The sequence below is a fragment of the Pan troglodytes genome, chromosome 19, assembly GCF_028858775.2.
Source record: "Pan troglodytes isolate AG18354 chromosome 19, NHGRI_mPanTro3-v2.0_pri, whole genome shotgun sequence".
Taxonomy (NCBI): domain Eukaryota; kingdom Metazoa; phylum Chordata; class Mammalia; order Primates; family Hominidae; genus Pan; species Pan troglodytes.
The window spans coordinates 47,886,300-47,909,913 of NC_072417.2; the positions used below are offsets into that span (position 1 = coordinate 47,886,300).

At 45.1% G+C, this 23,614-nt stretch overlaps 1 long non-coding RNA gene across 1 annotated transcript; it reads right to left on the bottom strand.

Annotated features, from left to right (window-relative positions):
* Positions 1 to 3,165: 3,165 nt before the first annotated feature.
* Positions 3,166 to 19,849, bottom strand: LOC740831 (uncharacterized). Its single transcript, XR_675325.4, has 2 exons — positions 19,439 to 19,849; positions 3,166 to 5,246 (listed from the first exon to the last, which is right to left on the bottom strand). It is a non-coding gene; the product is annotated as an uncharacterized LOC740831 (long non-coding RNA).
* Between the last annotated feature and the right edge of the window lie 3,765 nt (positions 19,850 to 23,614).

Sequence of the window (23,614 nt, forward strand, 5' to 3'; positions counted from 1 at the left end):
TATCCCTGTCATTAGACAAGTTACTGAACTTCTCTGTGTCCCAGTTTCTGAAATAATGGGAATGAGAATGGTACTCCCAAAGAGAAAAGTCTAATGTACAAGTTTCATTACAAAGGATTCTAGCTCTCAGAAAACCAACTAACAACAGACGGATAAAAAGAGAAGGTGGTGGCCGAGCGTGGTGGCTTACGCCTATAGTCCCAGCACTTTGGGAGGCCAAGATGGGCAGATCACAAGGTCAGGAGGTCCAGACCATCCTGGCTAACATGGTGAAACCTCATCTCTACTAAAAATACAAAAACAAAATTAGCTGGGCATGGTGGCAGGCGCCTGTAGTACGAGCTACTTGGGAGGCTGAGGCGGGAGAATGGCATGAACCCAGGAGGCGGAGTTTGCAGTGAGCTGAGATCGCACCACTGCTCTCCAGCCTGGGCGACAGAGCAAGACTCCGTCTCAAAAAAAAAAAAAAAAAAAAAAGAGAGAAGGTGGTGCTTACCGTTCAAATTATTATATAGATGTCATCAATTGTCATTGGAGGTTGCTTGTCTTCTTTTGATAAAAACCAGAAATTTCTGTCTTTGATTAATTAAAAACAAGATATGGTTTATATAAGATGCTAAGCTTTTGGTGTATTTCAAGGCTTCCTGGAAGCTTCTATATTCATGACCTGTCTCAGAATGCAAGGTTTTTAGAAATTGAAAGCTTTTTGTTTTTATTTTATTTTATTTTGAGAGACAGGCTTTCACTCTGTCACCCGTGCTGGAGTGCAGTGGTGTGATCATAGCTCACTGCAGACTCAAACTCCTGAGTTGAAGGGTTCCCCCCGCCATAGCCTCCCGAGTAGCTGGCACTACAGGTGCGCACCACTATGCTTGGCTAATTTTTTTTTTTTGGTGGTGACAGGGTCTTGCTATGTTGCCCAGGCTGATGTTGAATTCCTAGCCTCAAGCAATCCTCCCATCTTGGCCTCCCAAAGCCCTGGGATTACAGATGTAAGCCACCACGGCTGGCCTTCCTTTTTACTTTTTGAAGTGTAAATATGTTCTGGGTTGAAGAGTCTAATGAATCAACATCAGACAGAGCCAGTCTCAACTACCTCATTGGGTTGTTATGAGGTTTAAATTATACATACAGTTGACCTTTGAACAATACAGGTTTGAACTGGACGAGTCTATTTATAAATGGATTAAAAAAAATAAAATGTGCCTGCCTCTTCTGTCTCCCCTTCCATCTCCTCCACCACTTCTTTACCACTCCTGAGACACCAACACCAACCCCTCCTCCCCCTTTCCCTCCTCCTCTTTCTCCCCCTCATCCTCTTCTGCCTTAGCCTACTCAACATGAAGATGATGAGGATGAAGACTTTTATGACGATCCACTAAATATATTTTCTTCCTTATAATTTTATTTTCTCTTTTTTTCTGAGACAATGTCTTGCTCTGTCACCCATGCTGGAGTGCAGTGGCACAATCTCAGCTCACTGCAGCCTTGACCTCCAGGCTCAAGTGATCCTCCCACCTCGGCCTCTGAGTATCTGGGACCACAGGTGTGCACCACTACTCCTGGCTAATTTTTGTATTTTTTGTAGAGACAGGAATTCACTATGTTGCCCAGGCTGGTTTCAAACTCATGGACTCAAGTGATCCTCCTGCCTTGGCCCCCCAAAGTGCTGGGATTACAGGTGTGAGCCACTGCACCCGGCCTGATTTTCTTTTCTTTTCTTTTCCTTTTTTTTTCTTTCTTTCTTTTTTTTTTTTTTTTGAGATAGGGTCTCTCTCTGTCACCCAGGTTGGAGTGCAGTGGCGGGATCTCGGCTCACTGCAACCTCAACCTCCTGGGCTCAAGCGATCATCCTGCTTCAGCTTCCCAAGTAGCTGGGACTACAGGTGTGCACCAGCATGCCCAGCCTGGTTTTCTAAATAATGGTTTCTTTTCTCTAGCTTACTTTATTGTTAAGAATACAGAGTAGAATATATATAACATTAAAAAAATGTGCTAATCAACTTTATGTTATCAGTAAGGCTTCACATCAACAGTAAGCTGTTGGTAGTTAAGCTTTGGGGGAATCCAATGTTATATGCAGTTTTTCAACTGTGTAGGGGGTTGGTGTTCCTAACACCGCCCCCCCCCCCCCAACGATTGTTCAAGGTCAACTGTATATGGATGGATGGATGGGTGGATGGATGGATCTATGTATCGCAATAGAACAGGTCTTGGTACATAGTAACTACTTAATAAGTATCAGTCAGCCTTGTTATTGCTGAAGCTTATCAAGGCCTCAGAAAGCCAGCTTCACATCCTCAGCCACCACTAAAACTGTGTGAATTTGGGCCTCTGAGCCGCAGTCCCTTGTGGGTGAAATGGAAATTGATGCCTGCTTCATGGGGCAGTTGTAAAGACCACACAAACATAGATGAAAAAGGGGTGGCTGAGTGCAGTGGCTCATGCCTGTACTTCCAGCACTTTGAGAGGCCAAGGCGGGCAGATTGTATGAGGTCAGGAGTTTGAAACCAGCCTGGCCAACATGGTGAAACCCCGTCTCTACTAAAAAAATACAAAAAAAAAAAAAAAAAAAAAAGGCTGGATGCAGTGACTCAAGCCTGTAATCCCAGCACTTTGGGACCCCAAGGCGGGCGGATCACCTGGGTCAGGAGTTTGAGACCAGCCTGGCCAACATGGTGAAAACCCGTCTCTACTAAAAGTACAAAAATTAGCCAGGCGTGGTGGCGGGCACCTGTAATCCCAGCTACTCAGGATGCTGAGGCATGAGAATAGCTTGAACCTGGGAGGCGGAGGTTGCAGTGAGCCAAGATCACGCCACTGCACTCCAGCCTGGGCAACAAGAGCAAGACTCTGTCTCAAAAAAAAAAAAAAATTAACTGGGTGTGGTGGCACACGCCTGTAATCTCAGCTACTTGGGAGGCTGAGGCAGGAGAATCACGTGAACCTGGGAGTTGGAGGTTGCAGTGAGCCACGATCATGCCGCTGTATCCCAGCCTCGGTGACAAGAGAGAGACTCTGTCTCAAAAAAAAAAAAAAAAAAAGAAGAAGGTGGTGGGGGTGGTTTCAAGAAGCATAAGAGATATTAATATTGAATGTTTTCCCCCAAACAGCTAAATACAGGATAGCCTAATTCGTTTCAGAGAAGAACATTTCCACGTGCACTTCATTTTCATTTCACTTTTATTACATGAAATCTGTACTCAGCTCCTTCTCCATTTCTGCCAGCAAAACGTCACTTTGCAGGTCTGTCCTTTGCAAGTAATGCTGAGTAGTTCACTTCAGAACCAGGCCTCAAAAACTGCAAGTCTTAAAATTTAACAAGGGGGTCTCAGAAAGAACAGGGAAGGTCAGAAAAAAATGTTACTTATTTATTTTATTTTTGAGACAGTCTCACTCTGTCACCCAGGCTGGAGTGCAGTGGTGTGATCTCATCTCATTGCAACCTCCGCCTCTAGTTTAAGCAATCCTCCCACCTCAGCCTCCCAAGTATCTGGGATCACAGGCACGTGCCACCACACCCAGCTAATTTTTGTATTTTTTGGTAGAGACGGGGTTTCACGTGTTGGCCAGGCTGGTCTTGAACTCCTGACCTCAAGTGATCCACCTGCCTCGGCCTCCCAAAGTGCTGGGATTACAGATGTGAGCCACTACGCCTGGCCCTTTTTTTTTTTTTTTTTTTTTTGAGACAGTCTCATTCTGTCACCCAGGCTGGAATGCAGTGGTGCGATCACAGCCCTGCAGCCTCAACCTCCTGGGCTTGAGTGATCCTCCCACCTCAGCCTCCTGAGTAGCTGGGGCTACAGATGCAAGCTACTACACCCAGCTCATTTATGTATTTTTAGTAGAGACGGAGTCTCGCTATGTTGTTTAGGCTGGTCTCAAACTCCTGGGCTCAAGCAATCCTCCCATCTTGGCCTCCCAAAGTGCTGGGATTATAGGCGTGAACCACCACACCCGGCCACAGAGAATGTTCTACATCACAAAGTATTTAAAATAATTTATTCTAAATAATCTATTTTAAATAAAATATTTTAGATTATTTATAATCATAATAAACTGTTTTAAATAAGCTGATTTGTGATGATGGTAACTTGAGAGCGGTCACCACAATCCTGCCCTCTGCTGTCAAATGGGAAGTGCAGAGTCATGTGAATATCTGTAACAGTTACCCACTTGTGCTGTGATTAAAATAAGCCTTTTCTTGCGAGTATAATGTGAACGTAGACTTTAGAAATTGTTGCCATGTCTTGCACCAAAAAAAAAGGAAAAGAAGAAAAAGAGAAAGGAAGAAAAGAAGACCTACAAAGAGGACATTATTTCTACATGGTTACCTTAGTTGATAGTTGTTGCTCTGGTGATAGTGTTGTCATGGGCATCTCTGTATTCTTAACAGATACTTTTAAGGTTTACTTGTTAAATCTGAAGAGCATCGTTGGCCTTCTTTCTTCCCACATGCGTGATGGAAAATGTCCAACTCCTCTGGGCTTATTTAACAATGAGTTTGAGAGTTTGAATTAGGAAGCTGGACTCTGCTTATCAGGAAATTGTGATAATTCAACCTGCTTGGGACAGAAGTTGGTTCTTGTTACCATGTAGAAAAATGGTTTTTAATGACATCACATTTTTTAGTGATTGAATCTGGTGGGCATTACTAATTTCAAACTAATATATTACTTTTGTGATTACTTTGTTAACACTAAATTCTGGTTGGATAGTCATAACATGAGGCTGGGTTCGGTGGCTCATGCCCATAATACCAGCACTTTGGGAGGCCGAGGCGGGTAGATTAATATATTAATTTAATATATTAATATTAAAATAATAAATTTTAATATTTCAGGATTTTCATAAATTCAAAAAGGGCTCTTCTGTAATTTGAACAGGGTCAATGGCTTCTGCTGTAGACTGTTTCTGAAAAGGGCAGGAGAGAGGAAAACATAAGATAGAGGAAAGAATAACATGAGCACTGAGGTCTCCAAGAAAATTGCTGAGCAGTTTTTAGTGGGCACCTCTAATTAACATTTCAAATAACAGCATCATGCTTTTGCTTAATGTACAGTACATGACTCTCCTTCATACTTATTCTCATCTTCTTTCCTAAAAGGGGAGACACAAACTCCCCTCAGTCACCGTATTCAGTTCTGTATGATGTTAATTCCTCTTCTATTTCAGGCACAGTCCTGGATAGTCTGTCCCTGGAGACTCTGAGGTTAATCACCACCCACTTTCCTTATGCAAAATAGCTGGAGAAAAGAGAAATAAAACTGAAATTGATTCATATATACAAATACAAACAGACTAAAGTATGCATATTTACTACAGTCTTCTTTACTATAACTAGTCAGAGACCATCATTAATATTTATAACTTCCTTCTTTCACTAACTGTTTCATTGCTACCTTTGCCCTCAGCCACCCTCTCAGCTGATCAGGGTTCTGTATCTGGAGGAATAACCTAAAATTTTATTCCTGAAGGATCTGAGGCCTTAGTGATCTCATTTTTATTGGGTTGCTATAATCTTCCATTAACTTTTACTGTTGGACATAGGACGAGAGTGTTTATGTACTACTTAAACTAAGGTGGTATTTTTCAAACTAGGTTGTTACAAGTTTAAGATGTTATATGTAATTTACAAGGCAACCACTTAGGCGATTACTAAAAAAAGACAGAAAAGGAAGGAAGAAAGAAATCAAAATGAAACATTACAAAAAATCAACTAAATACAAAAAAGGCAGTAATGGAGGAATTGAGGAACCAAAAACCATATAAGACATACAGAAAACAAATAGATAAATGGCAAGAACTCTACAAAATTTGTAGATTTGTATCCTAATCTGATTTTCTGTCTCTGTGAATTTGACAGAAAGCAGATTAGAGGCTACCAGAGACTGGCTCATGGAGTTCTTGCAGAACACTACCATAACCCCAGAAAGTGTCCTCATGCCCCTTCTGGTCAGTCTTCATTGACAATCTCCCAAAGCAATTCACTGTCCTGATTTTTTTCCAACATGGATTTATTTAGCCTCTTCTAGAACTTTGTTTAAATGGAACCATAGAGCATGCTTCCTTTAAGGCTTCTGTCACTCAGCAAAATGCTTTTGAGATTCATCTATGTTGTGGGTAGCAGTGACTCATTCCTTTTTATTACTGAGTAGTGTTCCAATGAATGAATTTACTACAGTTGAGCATTTTCCTATGGATGGCTGCTAGGGCTGCTTCCTGTTTGGGATTACTGTGAGTAAACCAGAAACGTACATTATAGTACAAGTCTTTTGGTGAAAATATATTTCATTCCTCTTGGTGCACACCAAAGGGTGGGACACTGGGTCAGAGAGTAGATGCATGTTTAGTTTTACAAGAAACTCCCAGGCCTAGGTTGCAGTGAACCAAGATCATACCACTCCACTCCAGCCTAGGTGACAGAGTGAGACTCCATCTCAAAAAAAAAAAAAAGAAGAGGAAGAAAAGACAAACTCCCAGGCCTTTTCCGAAAGTGATTGGACCAGTAATGTGTGAGAGCTCTGGTTGTTCCACATCCTCACAAATATTTTACTTTATGGGTTATTTTAATTTTAGCAATTTTGAGGGTATAAAATGGTGTGTGATGGATGTGAAATGTACTTTTAATTTACATTTCCCTGATGACTAACAATATTGAACATTTTCATGGGTTAATTGGCTACTCATATGTGTCTTCTTCACAAAGTGCCTGTTCTAATCTTTTACTTATTTTTTTTATCAAGAATACAATACATTGTTATTAACTGTAGTCACCATGTTTTACAATAGGCCTCTTGAACTTATTCCTGCTGTCTAACTGAAATTTGGTATCCTTTGATCAACATCACCCCATCTCTCCAGCCCCTGGTAACCATATCTGACTCTGCTTCTATGAGTTTCATCAATTTTTTTTTTTTTTTTTTTTTTTTTTTTTTGGAGACAGGGTCTCACCCTATCGCCCAGGAAGGAGTGTAGTGGCATAATCTCTGTTCACTGCAGCCTCAACCTCCCAGACTCAAGCAATCCTCCCACTTCAGCCTCCTGAGCAACTGGGACTACAGGCACATGCCACCACGCTGGCTAATTTTTGCATTTTTAGTAGAGATGGGGGTTTTGCCATATTGGCCAGGCTGGTTTCTAACTCCTGGCCTCAAGTGATCCCCTTGCCTCAGCCTCCCAAAGTGCTAGGATTACAGGCATGAGCCACTGCACCTGGCCAAGTTCGACCTTTTTTAGATTCCACACATAAGTGAGACTATGCAGTATTTATCTTTCAGTACCTCACGTTTTTCACATAACGTATCCTCCAGGTTCATCCATGGGAATCTTTTACCCATTTTTAAATTTAGTTATTGGGGTTTTATTATTGAGTTGCAGGAACTTTAAAAGTACACGATGGGTACTAGTGAGGCACGAGAATAGGGTCTGGAGGCAAGGAACCTAAAGGCAATTAGCACTGACTTCCTAGAACTGAATCAAAAGGAAAACCTCTCCACAGCAAAGTAACAGAAGGATCAAAGGCTACTCCTTTGCACTGCCTTGAAGATGAAAAATGGAAAGTACTTCTGATTGATTCCCTCCCACAAATAAATAAGAAATATTTATTTTTTGAGGCAGGGTTTTGCTCTGTCACCCAAACTGGAGTGCAGTGGCACAATCCTGGCTCACTGCAGCTTCCAACCCCCCAGACTCAAGAGATCCTCCCACCTCAGCCTCCCAGGTAGCTGGGACTACAGGTATAGACGACCATATTCTGGCTAGTTTTTGTGTTTTTTGTAGAGACAGGGTTTCGTCAGGTTGCCCAGGCTGGTCTTGAACTCCTGGCCTCAAGCAATCTGCCTGCCTCGGCCTCCCAAAGTGCTGGGATTACAGGCATGAGTCACTGCACCCAGCCAAAATAGGAATTTTTAAAAATAAAATAAACCACCGAAGATGTGGTGGCCAAACCCTTGTTGGAGAGATGAGACCTGCGACACTGGGATCCAACCAACCATCTCAGCAGAAACAGCTTGGATAGAATAAGAAAACAGCCCTTGCTGGAGGAGAAAACAGCCCTAGAGACACAGAGACAGACAAAGGAGAATGCCATATGAGGATGGAGGCAGAGACAGGGTGAGAGCTACCTACAAGCCAGGGACACCAAGGGGCATGGCAGCCTCCACAACTGGGGAGAGAAACCAACCCTGGGACACTTCGATTTCAGGCTTCCAGTTTTCAGAACTGAGATTTATATTGTCTTTTCTTTTCTTTCTCTTTCTCTCTCTCTCTCTTTTATTTATTTATTTTTTTGAGACAGAGTTTCACTCTGTCACCTAGGCTGGAATGCAGTGGCGCCATCTCAGCTCACTGCAACCTCCACCTTCCAGGTTCACATGATTCTCATGCCTCAGCCTCCCGAGTAGCTGGGATTACAGGTGCACAACACCACGCCTGGCCAGATTTATATTGTTTCAAGATACTCCATTTGTGGTAATTTGTTATGGCAGTCCTTGGAAACGAATACACATACTTTAAAAAATAATTATATAGCAAAAATCTTTGGGGAGGAAGGACCCTGCCAGGGTAAATTAGCATACATTCTTGGAGGGCAATTTGTAATTGGTTACAGTTTGCACAAAGGAAGAGATTACAGGTCAATTTCACCTGCTATTGTTTACAAGAACAAAAGATGGAAACAATTAGTAGCAGGCTGATAGATACATTATAGAACATCCACTCACTGTAAAGACACAAAAGGAACAAACACAGGACTGTTGGTAAGATTTTCTTTAAAAAGAGAGACCTGAAGCAAATATGGTGAAATATTTTTAAAATAAAATGACATAATGGGGATGCAACAGCAAAATACACAAAGGTGGAACCCCTACAGGACGAAGGCACCCAGTTTTTTAAAAATAAATAAATTACAAGGAAGGAAAAAAACAGAGTGAACGCCACTAGCAGAGACTCATGGAGGTTCTGGTTCTGTGTGGCAGAGTAAGTACCTACGGGAATGGACCTTTCTGCGGAGAATGAGTGGAAACTCTGGCCAGGCACGGTGCCTCACGCCTGTGATCCCAACACTTTGGGAGGCCAAGGCAGACGAATCACCTGAGGTCGGGAGTTCAAGACCAGCCGGACCAATATGGTGAAAATCCATCTCTCCTAAAAGTACAAAAATTAGCCAGGCTATGGTGGCATGTGCCTGTAATCTCAGCTACTCAGGAGGCTGAGGTGGTAGAATCACATGAACCCAGGAGGCGGAGGTTGCAGTGAGCCGAGATGGCGCCACTGCACTCTAGCCTGAGCAACAGAGAGAGACCTTGTCTCAAAAAAAAAACCTTCTTTTATTTTTACCATCCTGGAATGTAATATATCTGAGGAAATTTGCTGTTAATGCCTAGATGTGAGGAAACGGAGAATCGTGGAAAATTGTCTCCCAACAGCAGCAAGAGGAAAGCAGTTTATCACACATGGAAGTGAGAGGTGACATCTCGCTAGCAGCCCTCGCTCTCGGCGCCTCCTCGGCCTCGGCGTTCGAGGAGCCCTTCAGCCTGCCGCTGCGCTGTGGGGGCCCCTCTCTGGGGCTGGTCGAGGCGGAGCCGGCTCCCTCTGTTGGCGGGGAGATGTGGACGTACAGGCACAGGTGGGAGCCGGGGCTGCGAGCGGTACTCGCTGGACGGCGCGGGTTCCGGTTGGGCGTGGGCTCCGCGGGCGGCCGGCCGGCACCTGCTAGGCTTGATCGGGGGACAAGCTCCCTCTGGGATGCTGGAGTGCACGGGCTAGGTGCTGCAAAGTCCTGAGGTGAGTGCCATTGAGAGGTGAAGTCGGCTGGGCTTCTGGGTTGGGTGGGGACCTGAAGAACTTTTGTGTCTAGCTAAAGGTTTGTAAATGTACCAATCAGCACTCTGTGTCTAGCTAAAGGTTTGTAAATACACCAATCAGCACTCTGTGTCTAGCTAAAGGTTTGTAAACACACCAATCAGCGCTCTGTGTCTAGCTAATAGGGTAGGGGACTTGGAGAACTTTTTGTGTCTAGCTAAAGGATTGTAAATGCACCAATCAGTGCTCTGTGTCTAACTAAAGGTTTGTAAATGCACCAATCAGCGCTCTGTCAAAATGGACCAATCAGCTCTCTGTAAAATGGACTAATCAGCTCTCTGTAAAATGGACCAATCAGCAGGATGCGGGTGGGGCCAGATAAGGGAATAAACGCAGGCCACCCGAACCAGCAACGGAAGACCTGCTGGGGTTCCCTTCTATGCTGTGGAAGCCGTGTTCTTTTCCTCTTTGCCATAAATTTTGCTGCTGCTCACTCTTTGGGTCTGTGCTGCCTTTGTGACCTGTAACACTTACTGCGAAGGTGTGCAGCTTCATTTCTGAGGCCAGCGAGACCAGGAACCCACCGGGAGGGACGAACAACTCCAGATGTGCAGCTTTAGGAGCTGTAACACTCACCGCCAAGGTCTGTAGCTTCACACCTGAAGCCAGCGACACCACGAACCCACCAGAAGGAACAAACTCCGAACGTGTCTGAACATAAGGAACAAACTCCGGACACACCATCTTTAAAAATTGTAACACTCACCGCAAGGGTCCACGGCTTCATTCTTGAAGTCAATGAGACCAAGAACCCACCAGTTCCAGACACAGAAGGAAAAGCCTGGAATGGCTGCTAACTTCTCATCAGAAATGAGGGGGCTTGAAGACACTGAAACATCTTTGAAGTGCCAAAAGAAAAAAATTCTAACCCAGATTCTATTTCCAACAAAAAAGATTTGTTTTTCTTTTTCTTTTTTGAGAGGGAGTCTTGCTCTGTCACTCAGGCTGGAGTGCAGTGGTGCAACCTTGGCTCACTGCAACCTCCACCTCCCTAGTTCAAGCAATTCCCCTGCCTCAGCCTCCCAAGTAGCTGGGATTACAGGAGCATGCCACCAAGCCAGGCTAATTTTTTTTTGTATTTTTAGTAGAAACAGGGTCGGACCATGTTGGCCATACTGGTCTCAAACTCCTGACCTCGGGCAATCCGCCTGCCTTGGCCCCCCAAAATGCTGGGATTACAGGTGTAAGCCACTGCACCCAGCCAGAAGATTTTTCAAGAATGAACATTAAATGAATGTACAGGCCGGGTGTGGTGGTTCATGTCTGTAATCCCAGCACTTTGGGAGGCTGAGGCAGGCTGATCACCTGAGGTCACGAGTTCAATACTAACCTGGCCAACATGGTGAAACTCCATCTCTACTAAAAATACAAAAATTAGCCAGGTGTGGTGGTGCACACCTGTAGTCCCAGCTATTCAGGAGGCTGAGGAAGGAGAATCACTTGAACCCAGAAGGCAGAGGTTGCAGTGAGCTGAGATCACCCCACTGCACTCCAGCCTGGGTGACAGAGTGAGACTCCATCTCAAAAATAGAAAAATAGATTTACAGATTTTAAAAATTGAAAATTATACTATAAAAAATTAAAATTATACTTTTAAAAATTAAAAGAATTCATCACTAGTATACCTGCACTGCAAAAATCCTAAAAGAAATTATTCAGCCAAGGGGAAAGAATACTAGATGAAAACCAGAACTTTAGGAAAAAATAGAGTGTCAAGGCCAGGCATGGAGGCTCATGACTGTAATTCTAGCACTTTGGGAGGCTGAGGTGGGAGGATTACTTGCATCCAGGAGTTTGAGACCAGCCTGGGGAACATAGGGAGGCCCTATCTCTACAACAAACAGAAAAAAAAAAAAAAAAGCTGGGTGTGGTGGTGCATGACTGTAGTCACAGCTACCCAGGAAGCTGAGGCAGGAGAATTGCTTGAACCTGGGGGGTCAAGCCTGCAGTGATCTATGACTACACCACTGCACTCAAGCCTGGATGACAGAGTGAAACCCTGTCTCAAAAAAAAAAGGGGCTTACTGTAAAACTACAGTAATCAAGCCAGTATGGTACTGGTAAAAGGATAAACAGATCAATGGAACAGAATAGAAAGCCAATAAATAAATCCATATTTATATTATTTAATTTTTGACAAAGGCCCAAAGCAATCCAATGAAGAAAGTAAAGTCAGCCAGGCATGGCAGCGCATGCCTCTAATCCCAGCACTTTGGGAGGCTGAGGTGAGAGGATCACTTGAGCCTAGGAGTTTGATTCCAGCCTGGGCAACATAGTGAGACCCTGTTTCTACCAAAAAAATGTACAAAAATTGGCTGGGCATGGTGGCATGCACTGGTAGTCCCTGCTGTGGTTGGAGGATAGCTTGAGCCTGGGAGATTGAGGCTGCCATAAGCTGTGATCGAGCCACTGCACTCCAGCCTGGGCAACCCCATCTCGATTTTAAAAAGAAAAAAAATACTGGGTGCGGTGGCTCACTCCTGTAATCCCAGCACTTTGGGAGGCCGAGGCGGGTGGATCATGAGGTCAGGAGTTTGCGACCAGCCTGGCCATCATGGTGAAACCCCATCTCTACTAAAAATACAAAAATTAGCTAGGTGTGGTGGTGGGCGCCTGTAATCCCAGCTACTCAGGAGACTGAGGCAGGAAAATCACTTGAAACCAGAAGGTGGAGGTTGCGATGAGCCGAGATCGCAGCATTGCACTCCAGCCTGAGCAACAAGAGTGAAATGCCGTCTCAAAAAAAAAAAAGTCTTTTCAATACATGGCTCTGGAATTACTATATGTCATTATGGGGTAATAAATGAACGTTAATCTCATACAAAATTCAAAAGTCAGTCAAGATGAACGATAGACCTAAACATAAAAGGGTGAAAACAGGATTATGCCTTCAGGAATTGGTGGAAGCGGGGTGTGGGGGTGGTAGACAAAAGTTTCTTAGGTCAGAAAATAATAATAAAGTAAGTTCTGATATACTTTACTAAATTAAAACTGCACATCAAAAACTATTAAGAAAATAATTCGGCAAGCCACACGGGGGTGGGGGGAATATGCAAAAAAACGTGTGAAAAAGGACTAGTATTACCAGTCGAGGGTCTTGACTACAAGTCATCCAGGTTCTTGATGTTTTGAACAAGACTGGGTCAAAACGCACAAACAAAGCAATGAAAGAATGAAGCAACGAAGGCACAGATTTATTGAAATGAAAGTACACTCCACAGAGTTGGGAGCAGGCTTGAGCAAGCAGCTCAAGAGCACTGGTTACAGAATTTTCTGGGGTTTAAATACCTTCTAGAGGTTTCCCATTGGTTACCTGGTTACACCCTATGTAAATGAAGGAATGGCCCACGACCAGTCTGATTGTCTGGGGAAGGCTACCAATCAGAGGCTGAGGTGAAGTAACAAAGTTACACCCCTGTGCATATGAAGGTTAGGCCCATGACCAGTTTGATTGGTTGTGGGAGGCGACCAATCAGAGGTACTTTCCATTTTTCATCTGCAAAGTAGTGCAAACGGAGTAGCCTCTGATCTTCTGTTACTTTGGTGTGGAGAGGTGGGATTTTCCTTTTGATTCAGCTCTAGGAAGTCTGTGCTAATCAGCCTTAGGTTCCCTGCCTCCAGACCCTATTCCCCTGCCTCATACCCAGTAGTGGAATTGCTGGATTATATGTTAGTTTATTTTTAGTTTTTTGAGGAACCTCCATACTATTTTCCATAATGCTGTACTAATTCACATTCCCACCAACAAAAGGGAAAATGGTTCCCTTTTCTCCACATCCTTGTCAACACCTGTTACCCCTGGTCTTTCTGATAACAGCCATTCTAACAGGTGTGAGGTGATATCTCATTGTGATTTTAATTTGTATTTTCCCCATGATTAGTGATGATAATTTTTTTTCCATTTACCCATTGGCCGTTTGTATGTCTTCTTTAAGAAGTGTCTATTCCTATCCTTCGCCTATTTTTTAATTGGGTTGTTTTCTTGCTATTGAGTTGGGTTCTTTATATATTTTGGATATTAACCCATTATCAGATGTATGGTTTGAAAATATTTTCTCCATTCTACAGGTTGTCACTTCACTCAGTTGATTGTTTCCTTTGCTGTGCAGAAGTGTTTCATTTTCATGTAATCTCATCTACATCTTTTGCTTTTGTTGCCTATGTTTTTGGGGTCATAGCCAAAAAGTTATTGCCCAGACCAGTGGAGCTCATGGAGCTTTTCCCCTCTGTTTTCTTCTAGTAGTTATACAGTTTCAGATATATTTAAGTCTTTAATCCATTTTGATTTTTGTATATGGAGTGAAATAAAGATCTAATTTTATTCTTTTGCTTGTGGACATCCAGTTTTCCCCACACCATTTGTTGAAGAGATGTCCTTTCTCCATTGTGTGTTCTTGGTACCTTCACCAAAAATCAGCTGGTTATAACTGCATGAATTTATTTCTCGGCTTTCTAATCCATTCCATTGGTCTATGTGTCTGTTTTTATGCCACTACCATGCTATTTGGATTACTAAGCTTTGTGATATATTTTGAAGCCAACTAGTGTGATGCCTCCAGCTTTGGTTTTGTTGCTCAAGATTGTTTTGACCATGCAGTGTCTTTTGTGTTTCCATATGAATTTTTTTTTTCAAGATGGAGTTTCGCTCTTGTTGCCCAGGCTGGAGTGCAATGGCACAATCTTGGCTCACTGCAATGGTTGCACTCCGCCTCCTGGGTTCAAGAGATTCGCCTGCCTCAACCTCCCAAGCAGCTGGGACTACAGGCACCTGCCACCATGCCTGACTAATTTTTTGTATTTTTAGTAGAGACAGGGTTTCACCATGTTGACCTGGCTGGTCTCAAACTCCTGACTTCAGGTGATCCACCTGCCTTGGCCTCCCAAAGTGCTGGGATTACAGGCGAGAGCCACTGTGCCCGATCTGGTTCCATATGAATTTTACCATCATTTTTTATATTCCTGTGAAAAATGTTGCTGGGAACAGGCCCCCCAAATCTGGCCATAAACAGGCCATGAGAAACTGGCCATAAACTAAATCTCTGCAGCACTGTGACATGCTTGTGATGGCTATGACACTCACGCTGGAAGTTGTTGGTTTACTGGAATGAGGGCAAGGAACACCTGGTCCACCCAGGGCAGAAAACCACTCAAGGCGTTCCTAAACCACAAACAATAGCATGAGCGATCTGTGCCTTCAGAATATGTTCCTGCTGCAGATAACAAGCCAGAGTCTGTCCCTTTGTTTCCCATAAGGAATGCTTTTAGCTAATCTATAATCTATAGGAATAATCCTTATCACTGTCTTGCTGTCAATAAATATGTGGGTCAAACTCTGTTCGTGGCTCTCAGCTCTGAAGGCTGTCAGCCCCCGATCCACTTTGCACTCTATTTCTGTGTCTTTGTCTTCATTCCTCTAGCACCGCTGGGTTGAGGTCTCCACGACCGAGCTGGCCTTGGTAAGTGGCGCCCAAATGTGGGGCTCGAACCTGGGTCAAAGGGCTGCCGGAGCAACGGTTGGAGAATGTGGACCTACACTGGAGGACACCCGAGTACTCTTAAGCAATCCCTGTGGTGAGTAAGGGGAGCTCAGAAGCATCCGGGTAACAATGGGACAAGGGTCCAGCAGGCAGGAGGCTTATATGAGTCTGCTTCGGCAGCTGCTCAGAAAAGGAGGAGTGAAGGTTAGCACTAGCCGACTTATGCAGCTTTTTAGTGCAGTAGAGAAATATTGCCCCTGGTTTCTGGACTGAGGAACTATGAATGTAGAGGTCTGGGAGAAGGTAGGCAGCTTACTGAAAAAGGCATCTAAGGATAGTGCTGAGGATATTCCTATAACTGTCTGGTCAGTGTGGGCTCTGGTTCGTTCCACCTTGGAGCCTTTTCACACAGATGACAAGGAGGAGGAATCAGAGGAAGAAGGAGAGTATAAGGAAGTAACAGAAGAGGTGACAGAGCAGGTTTGCTTGCCAGCTAAAGCGGCAAAGGAGGGAGAGGTTTGTCCCTACCCCTCTACACCACCTCATTATTTTGAAGAAAAAGAGTGGCCTGACCCTCGGATCTTTCTTTTGCAGAGGACACTGGACGAAAAGCAGTTGCCCCAGTGACTGTTCGAGCAGCGCCTCGAGTGACCACTCTCAGTTCTATTCAGGCAGGAATCCAGCAAGCTAGACAAGGGGGTGATATGAGTGCTTGGCAGTTCCCTGTTAGAATACACCCACCTGATCAACAGGGGAATATTATAGCTACATTTGGGCCTTTTCCTTTTAAAGTACTTAAATAATTTAAACAAGCTATTAATCAATATGGACCAGTTTCTCCTTTTGTGATGTGACAGTTAAAGAATGTTGCTGTCTCCAGTGGGATGATTTCTACTGACTGGGACGCTTTTACTCGAGCTTACCTGACTCTGCTCAGTTCTTACGATTTAAAACTTGGTGGGCAGATGAAGCTTCCATTCAGGCTGCTTGCAACGCCCAGGCCCAACCTCAAATTAATATAACTGCAGACCAACTTCTGGGGGTCGGCAGCTGGGTTGGTTTAGATGCATAAGTGGTAATGCAGGATGATGCCATAGAGCAGCTTAGAGGAGTGTGCATTAGAGCATGGGAAAAATCACTTCAGGAGGAGAACAATACCCTTCCTTTAGTGCTATAAAATAGGGACCAAAAGAACCATATGCAGATTTTATAGTTCGGTTACAGGAGTCTCTTAAAAAGGTGATTGCAGATTCGGCTGCTCAGGATATAGTGTTGCGGTTACTAGCTTTCAACAATGCCAATCCTGAGTGCCAAGCCGCTCTGCGACCTATTAGAGGGAAAGCACATTTAGTTGATTATATTAAGACCTGTGGCAGTATTGGAGGTAATCTGCATAAAGCTACTTTGTTGGCGCAAGCTATGGCAGGACTGAGAGTGGGTAAAGGAAATACTCTGTTTCCTGGAGCTTGTTTTAACCATGGGAAGCATGGTCATATTAAAATGAATGTAGAAAGAATCAGCGAGTCAGGCTGCCAGATGGAGGAAAAAAGAAAACTGCTGAGCCTGAAATATGTCCAAAATGTAAAAAAGGAAAACATTGGGCTAACAAATGTCACTCTAAGTTTGATAAAGATGGGAACCTGATTTCGGGAAATGCCATGAGGGGCCTGTCCTGGGCCCCGTTCTAAACCAGGGCATTTCCAGCTCAGGCCATTCCCTCACCCCTGTACAATGTCTGTCCCCTGCTACAGCCGGTAGTGCCGCAGTAGATTTATGCTGCACAAAAGCTGTGAGCCTTCTGCCTGGGGAACCCCTGCAAAAAGTGCTAACAGGCGTCTGTGGACCCTTGCCAGCAGGGATGGTAGGATTACTTCTAGGCAGGTCTAGTTTAAATTTAAAAGGAGTGCAAGTACATATAGGAGTCATTAAGATTACAATGGGGAAATTCAAATTGTTATAACTACTTCTGTTCCCTGGAAAGCAGAGCCAGGAGAGCATACAGCATAGCTCCTTGTTGTGCCGTATATGGAAATGGGGAAAAGTAAAATTAAATGAACAGGAGGATTTGGAAGCACAAATAAACAAGGCAAAGCAGCTTATTGGCTAAATCAAATTACTGATAAACGTCCTACCTGTGAAATAACTATTCAGGGAAAGAAATGTAAAGGATTGGTAGATACAGGAGTGGACATTTCAATCATTTTTCTACAGCACTGGCCGTCCGCGTGGACAATTCAACCCGTATTTTTAGAAGCAGCACTCCCTTTCCAGTGGCAAAATCTGTAACGTTTCCTAGGGCTTCCATAATAAATTGCCACACACTTGGTGGCTTAAAACAACAGAAATTGATTGTCTCATGGTCCTTGAGGCCAGAAGTTTGAAATCAAGGTTTTGGCAGGGTTATGCTCTGACAGCTCCATGAAGAATCCACTGTTGCCCCTTCCTGATTCTGCTGGCTGCCAGCAATCCTTGGTGTTCCTTGGGTTGAATCACCCCAACCTCTGCCTCCGTCTTTACATGGCCTTCTTTCTGTGCACCTGTTTGTCATCGAATCTCTCTCTTTGTGAGGAATCAGCCATTGGATTTAGGGCCCATCCTCATCCCGTATGACCTCATCTTAACCTCATTACATCTGCAAAGACTCTATTTTCAAATAAGTACCAGAGGTTAGGACTTTAACATATTTTGGCGGGAGTGGACATAATTCAACCCACAACAAAAATCTCTGGATCTTTGACATTCTGCTGCATCCTGCAGCTGACACTCTCCAATGACTGTTGTGATTTCTTGATGCCAACAGTTGGATGGATACAAACCCAGATACCACATGGTTTTTTGGTCAGTATCTCCAGAAGACTCCAACTTTTTCCTGCTAACGTGGACTCCCATTTCCCTGCCTGGTGCATATATTAACTATTTGACCTGACCAGAATCCCAGCTCCCAACTCTCCTGTTTTGTTTTGGCTTTTTTTGAGACAGGGTCTTGTCACCCAGGCTGGAGAGTAGAAGAGTGATCACAGCTCACTGCCACCTCAACCTCCTGGGCTCAAGTAATCCTCTTGCCTCAGCCTCTCAAAGCACTGGGATTACAGGTGTAAGCCACCACACTGGCCCCAACTCTCTCTTCCTGATACAAGTAATTTTGGGCATCCTCCTTCCCACTCAGTGCAGCTGTGTGGGGCCTGCTTGTCAAGGTGCCTGTCCTCCCCTGGCCAAGATGGGCTGGGTGACTCAAGTTAGCCGATCAGACTCTTCCTACTAGGGCTTTTACACCTAGGTAGAGTAGCAAGATGATGGAAAAATAGACGGGATGAATTCAACTTTGTTTTGTGGTCCCCCAGGCCACTCTCAGGTTTGATGATTCGCTAGGAGGGCTCACAGAATTTGGAAAAACTGTTATGCTCACAGTTACAGTTTATTATGGGAAAAGAATACATCAAAGACTTGCCAGAACTTGGGGATAAAAAGAATACAGATTAAAATCAGCATAGGAAAAAGGGACAATAGGGCAGAGTTCAGGAGAAACCAGGGGTGAACTTCCAGGAGTTCTCTGCGGAGTCACATGGACAACACTTAATCCTCCCAGCAACAACGTGTGACAATACACACCAATTACTGTCAATGAGGAAAGCTTACCCAAGTCTTGGTGCCAGGATTTTTATTGGAGGTCAGTCATATAGGCATGGAGCATCTGCATGACTGGCCTTAGCAATTTATTCCTCAGTTCCCCACCCATCCAGAAGTCAAAGAGATACAGCATGGCCCAGGGCTCCCAGCAAATAAAAACAGGTCTTCCCCATAAACCACACTGTTAGCATAAGGTGTAGGCAGGGCTGAAGTCTCAGGTCACAAAGGTGCTCTCCTCAGGCATATTCCAAAGACCCAGAAGTTAGCTCCCCAGAGCTGGTCAGGGGCCAGTCCTTCCTTCGGAATGTTCAGGATTTGAGCAACCCAGTTCCACCGAGGTAACCCTTTTTAGCACACACTTACTCCCTGATACTCAACATTTCATGAGAGGAGAGGGAGTTTCTACTCCACTCCTCAGAATGGAGATTGGTGGGGAAAACATATATCTTATGCGAGGCCGACTGACTTACCTGATTGTGGAGGTTTGAGAGACAAAACTGAGCTTGTCCTGTTCAGTGTTCCCTTAGGATCCCCGCGCAGCACTTCCGGCTTGCTCTCCGCCATGTTGGATCTCAGGCTTGCACACCCATTCCTGCCCGGGGGCTTTTGTCCTCGCTGTTCCCTCTGCCTGGAATGCTCTTCCTCGTGCATCTCCGTGGCCTCCTCCACTTCATTCGGGCTTCACTAAACTTCATAGGGGCCAGTATACATTTTCCTCATTATCACATTGGCTGGTTGTTCCTAATAGAAAAATAGGTCAGCAGCCTCGCTGGAGGGAACTGGGCAGCCGTGAGTCAGGGGAAGAGCATGTGTCTGCCACAGCTCGGCTCTCACTGCTGCTGTAGAGCCACTGCCTCCAGGCCCAGCTGCAGCTGCTTCTGTTAATTAATCTTCTTTCATTTGTTGGGGCTGAACAAGACCCACCCACAGACCACATGGGCCTGAGGATGAAATTTTGTATGGTGCAGAAAGATTTCAAATGGGAACTAACATGTCTGTGACAAGTGGAATTGTGGCAGAAAAGGCTAGCTGTAGCCCATATCCATTCTCCCCTTCAACTCTTAGTGTTATAACAAAAGAATCCTTGAGTTTTAACAAGGTTGGCAGAGGCTCAATGTTGCGGAGAAAAGAGGCTACAGACTCGTAATTCAAAAGCAAGACTTTGCTGTTTATAAGAACTGCATCGGCCGGGCACGGTGCCTCACGCCTGTAATCCCAGCACTTTGGGAGGCCGAGGCAAGTGGATCACCTGAGGTCGGAAGTTCGAGACCAGCCTGACCAACGTGGAGAAAATGGCGAAACCCCATCCCTCCTAAAAATACAGAATTAGCCAGGTGTGGTGGCGCATACCTGTAATCCCAGCTATTTAGGAGGCTGAGGCAGGAGAATCGCTTGAATCTGGGAGGCAGAGGTTGTGGTGAGCCAAGATTGCACCATTGCACTCCAGCCTGGGCAACAAGAGTGAAACTTCATCAGAAAGAAAGAGAGAGGGAGGGAGGGAGGAAAGAAGGAAGGAAGGAAGGAAGGCAGGAAGGAAGGCAGGAAGGAAGGAAGGAAAGAAAGAAAAGCCGGGAGGGAAGGAGGGAGGAAAGAAAGAAAGAGAGAGAAAGAAAGAAATTTGGGACTTTTGGGGTTGGCAGTATTTAGATGAGATTTTGTAACGAGTTGATAATGGAATGGGTTCAGACTTTTAGGGGTGTTGGAATAGGGTGACTATACATTGCAAGTGGGAAGAACATGAATTTATGGGAGCCAGAGGGTAGACTATTGTGGGTAGATTCATATCTCTCAAAAAGATCTGTTGAAGTCCTGTTGTTTTAAGCCACCAACTTTGTGTTGATTTGCTATGGCAGCCACAGGAAACTACTCCAGTGGTCAGTGTGAAAGGGTTGTCAGTGGGAGGCCAGGCTCCAGCAGGGGCCAGCATGCAGGAGGCTGTTCCCCAAAAGGGCTGTATGTGCAAAGTGGCCCCCAAATGCCAAAGGGGCCAAAAAACCAAAGAATGGGGCAGACATTCAGTTGTCGGTATAGGGTGATTTATTAGGGGCATTTATAGACAGAAGCGTGGTCTTGGGTGGCCACAAGACAGGTAGATCCTCACGTTGCAATCCCCCAGATCCAGGTCTTATGTCTTGAGGAAGAAGCATAGTGCTCTGGAAGGAGTGTGTAGGTGGCTATGGGCATCACAGCCTATGATGTATGCAACAACATCCAGGGTTGTTTTGGAAGAAAGGTGAATCTTACAGTGACTAGGTGTTTCTACGTAAAAAGCAATATGTCAACCCCACATTTTGGAGGCATTCCTGGACTCAAGAGTTAGTCAGAAGTGGCATGGTGGATTAGTATTTAAAAGAGTCATGCTTGACCCCACAGATGGAAGTTCTTAGATAAGAACTTATAAGAGCAAGGCAGGCCGGGCATGGTGGCTCACGCCTGTAATCCCAGCACTTTGGAAGGCCAAGGAGGGCAGACCACAAGGTCAGGAGTTTGGGACCAGCCTGGCCATTATGGTGTAACCCTGTCTCTCCTAAAAGTACAAAAAAATTAGCCAGGCGTGGTGATGCACACCTGTAATCCCAGCTACTCAGGAGGCTGAGGCAGGACAATTGCTTGAACCTGGGAGGCAGAGGTTGCGGTGAGCCGAGAGCCGAGATCACGCCACTGCCCTCCAGCCTGGGCGACAGAGGGGGACTCCGTCTCAAAAAAAAAAAAGGCAAGGCAAAGGTCTCAGTCCTAAAGAGCCTTGGTCCTGGGGTGCCACAAACTGCTGTGGCTCACAGATGAAAATGAGGCCGGGCATGGTGGCTCACACCTGTAATCCCAGCACTTTGACAGGCCGAGGTAGGAGGATTGATTGAGGCCAGAAGTTTGACGCCAGCCTGGGCAAAATAGCAAGACCCCATCTCTACAAAAAGTTGTAAAAATTAGCCGGGCATGGTGTTACACACTTACAGTCCCAGCTACTTGGGAGGCTGAGGTGGGAGGATGACTTAAGCCCTGGAGATTGAGGCTGCAGTGAGCTGTGATTGTACCACTGCACTCCAGCCTGGGTGACAGAGCAAGACCTCATCTAAAAAAAAAAAATCCAGGTAACTATCAGTGTCTCTTGTGGCTGGATGCTGCCACGTGACTAAATTCTGACCAGTGAAGATTTGAGCACAAGTATCCTGTGTTCCTTTTAAGTGCATATCCTTTTAGGGGCAGGTTGGTACCTTCCCTGCCCTTCCCCCTTCTCTCTTCCTGGTGGCTGTGGCTGGAGGTGGCAGTGTGCAGGGACACCATGCCGACCTGGCCGTACTGCAGGGATGATGGAGGCGGCCTGAGTTCTGGGCACTGGCGCTGCCTCCCTGACGCCAGACTTCTTATACCCAAGGCGGCTCTGAAATAAGCATCTGTCTTGTTCAAGCTCTCTTGTTTTGTGTTGCTATTACACGTGGCCAAAGCTATATTCTAACATATGTAGAGACCTGGAATTGGGGTGTGAAATCCAGGCCAGATGGCCTAGGGAGTAGGGGGTGTGGTGGGTGGGGGAGCTCAGCTGAGGTGGGCGGGGCAGGCAGGGCGGGCTTGGAGCCCAGGCATCGGTCACATGGAAGGGACGGCCGCAGGAGCTGCCGGAGTGGCCTTAGCTGTGGGCCTAGACACAGTTCTTGGGCTGAGTGGGACAGGAGCTGGGAGCAGGGGTGCCTCGGGCCTGGATCTCAGGTCGCCCTGCCACCCTGCATCAGTCCTAGGGCCTCACAGGTCCTGAGGTCCTGTTTTTCAAACCACAAGTCAGCACTCAGCAATGAGTCAGGAAATGAATTTAGAGACAAATTTTAGTGAAATAGAGGAGAAGATACCAGAGAGTATTATACCTAGCAGGCATAAGCATTGCTTGGTGACATCATTATTTCAGTTGTATGCAGTCGGCCCTCTTTATCCATGACTTCCACATCCTCGGATTCAACCAAGGGCAGATGGAAAACCTTTGAAAACGACAATAATAAAAAATAACATTTCAACAATAAAAAATAATACAAATAAAAATACAGTATAACAACTATTTCCACATCATTTACACTGTATGAGGTACTGTAGGTAACCTAGAGATGATTTAAAGGACACGAGAAGCCGGGCATGGTGGCTCACACTTGTAATCCCAATACTTTGGGAAGCCGAGGTGGGCAAATCACCTTAGGTCAGGAATTCGAGACCAGCCTGGCCAACATCACGAAACCCCATCTCCACTAAAAATACAAAAATTAGCCAGGCATGGTGGAGCAGCCTGTAGTCCCAGCTACTCGGGAGGCTGAGGCAGGAGAATCGCTTGAACCCAGGAGGCAGAGGTTGCAGTGAGCCGAGATTGTGCCACTGTACTCCAGCTTGGGGGACAGAGTGAGACTCCATATCAAAAACAAAACACAACAAAACAAACAAACAAAACTACACAGGAGGATGTGCATGAGTTATATGCAAATACTATGCCATTTTATATCAGGGACTTCAGCCTCCCAGATTTAGGCATGTGCAGGGGTCCTGGAACCAATTTCCAACGGATTTCAAGGGACAGCAGCACACTCGTGTGTGTATGTGGGTATATGTGTGCATGTAAATGTGTGCACGTGTGTGCACGTATGTGTGTACCATGTTGCTAAGAAAATGTA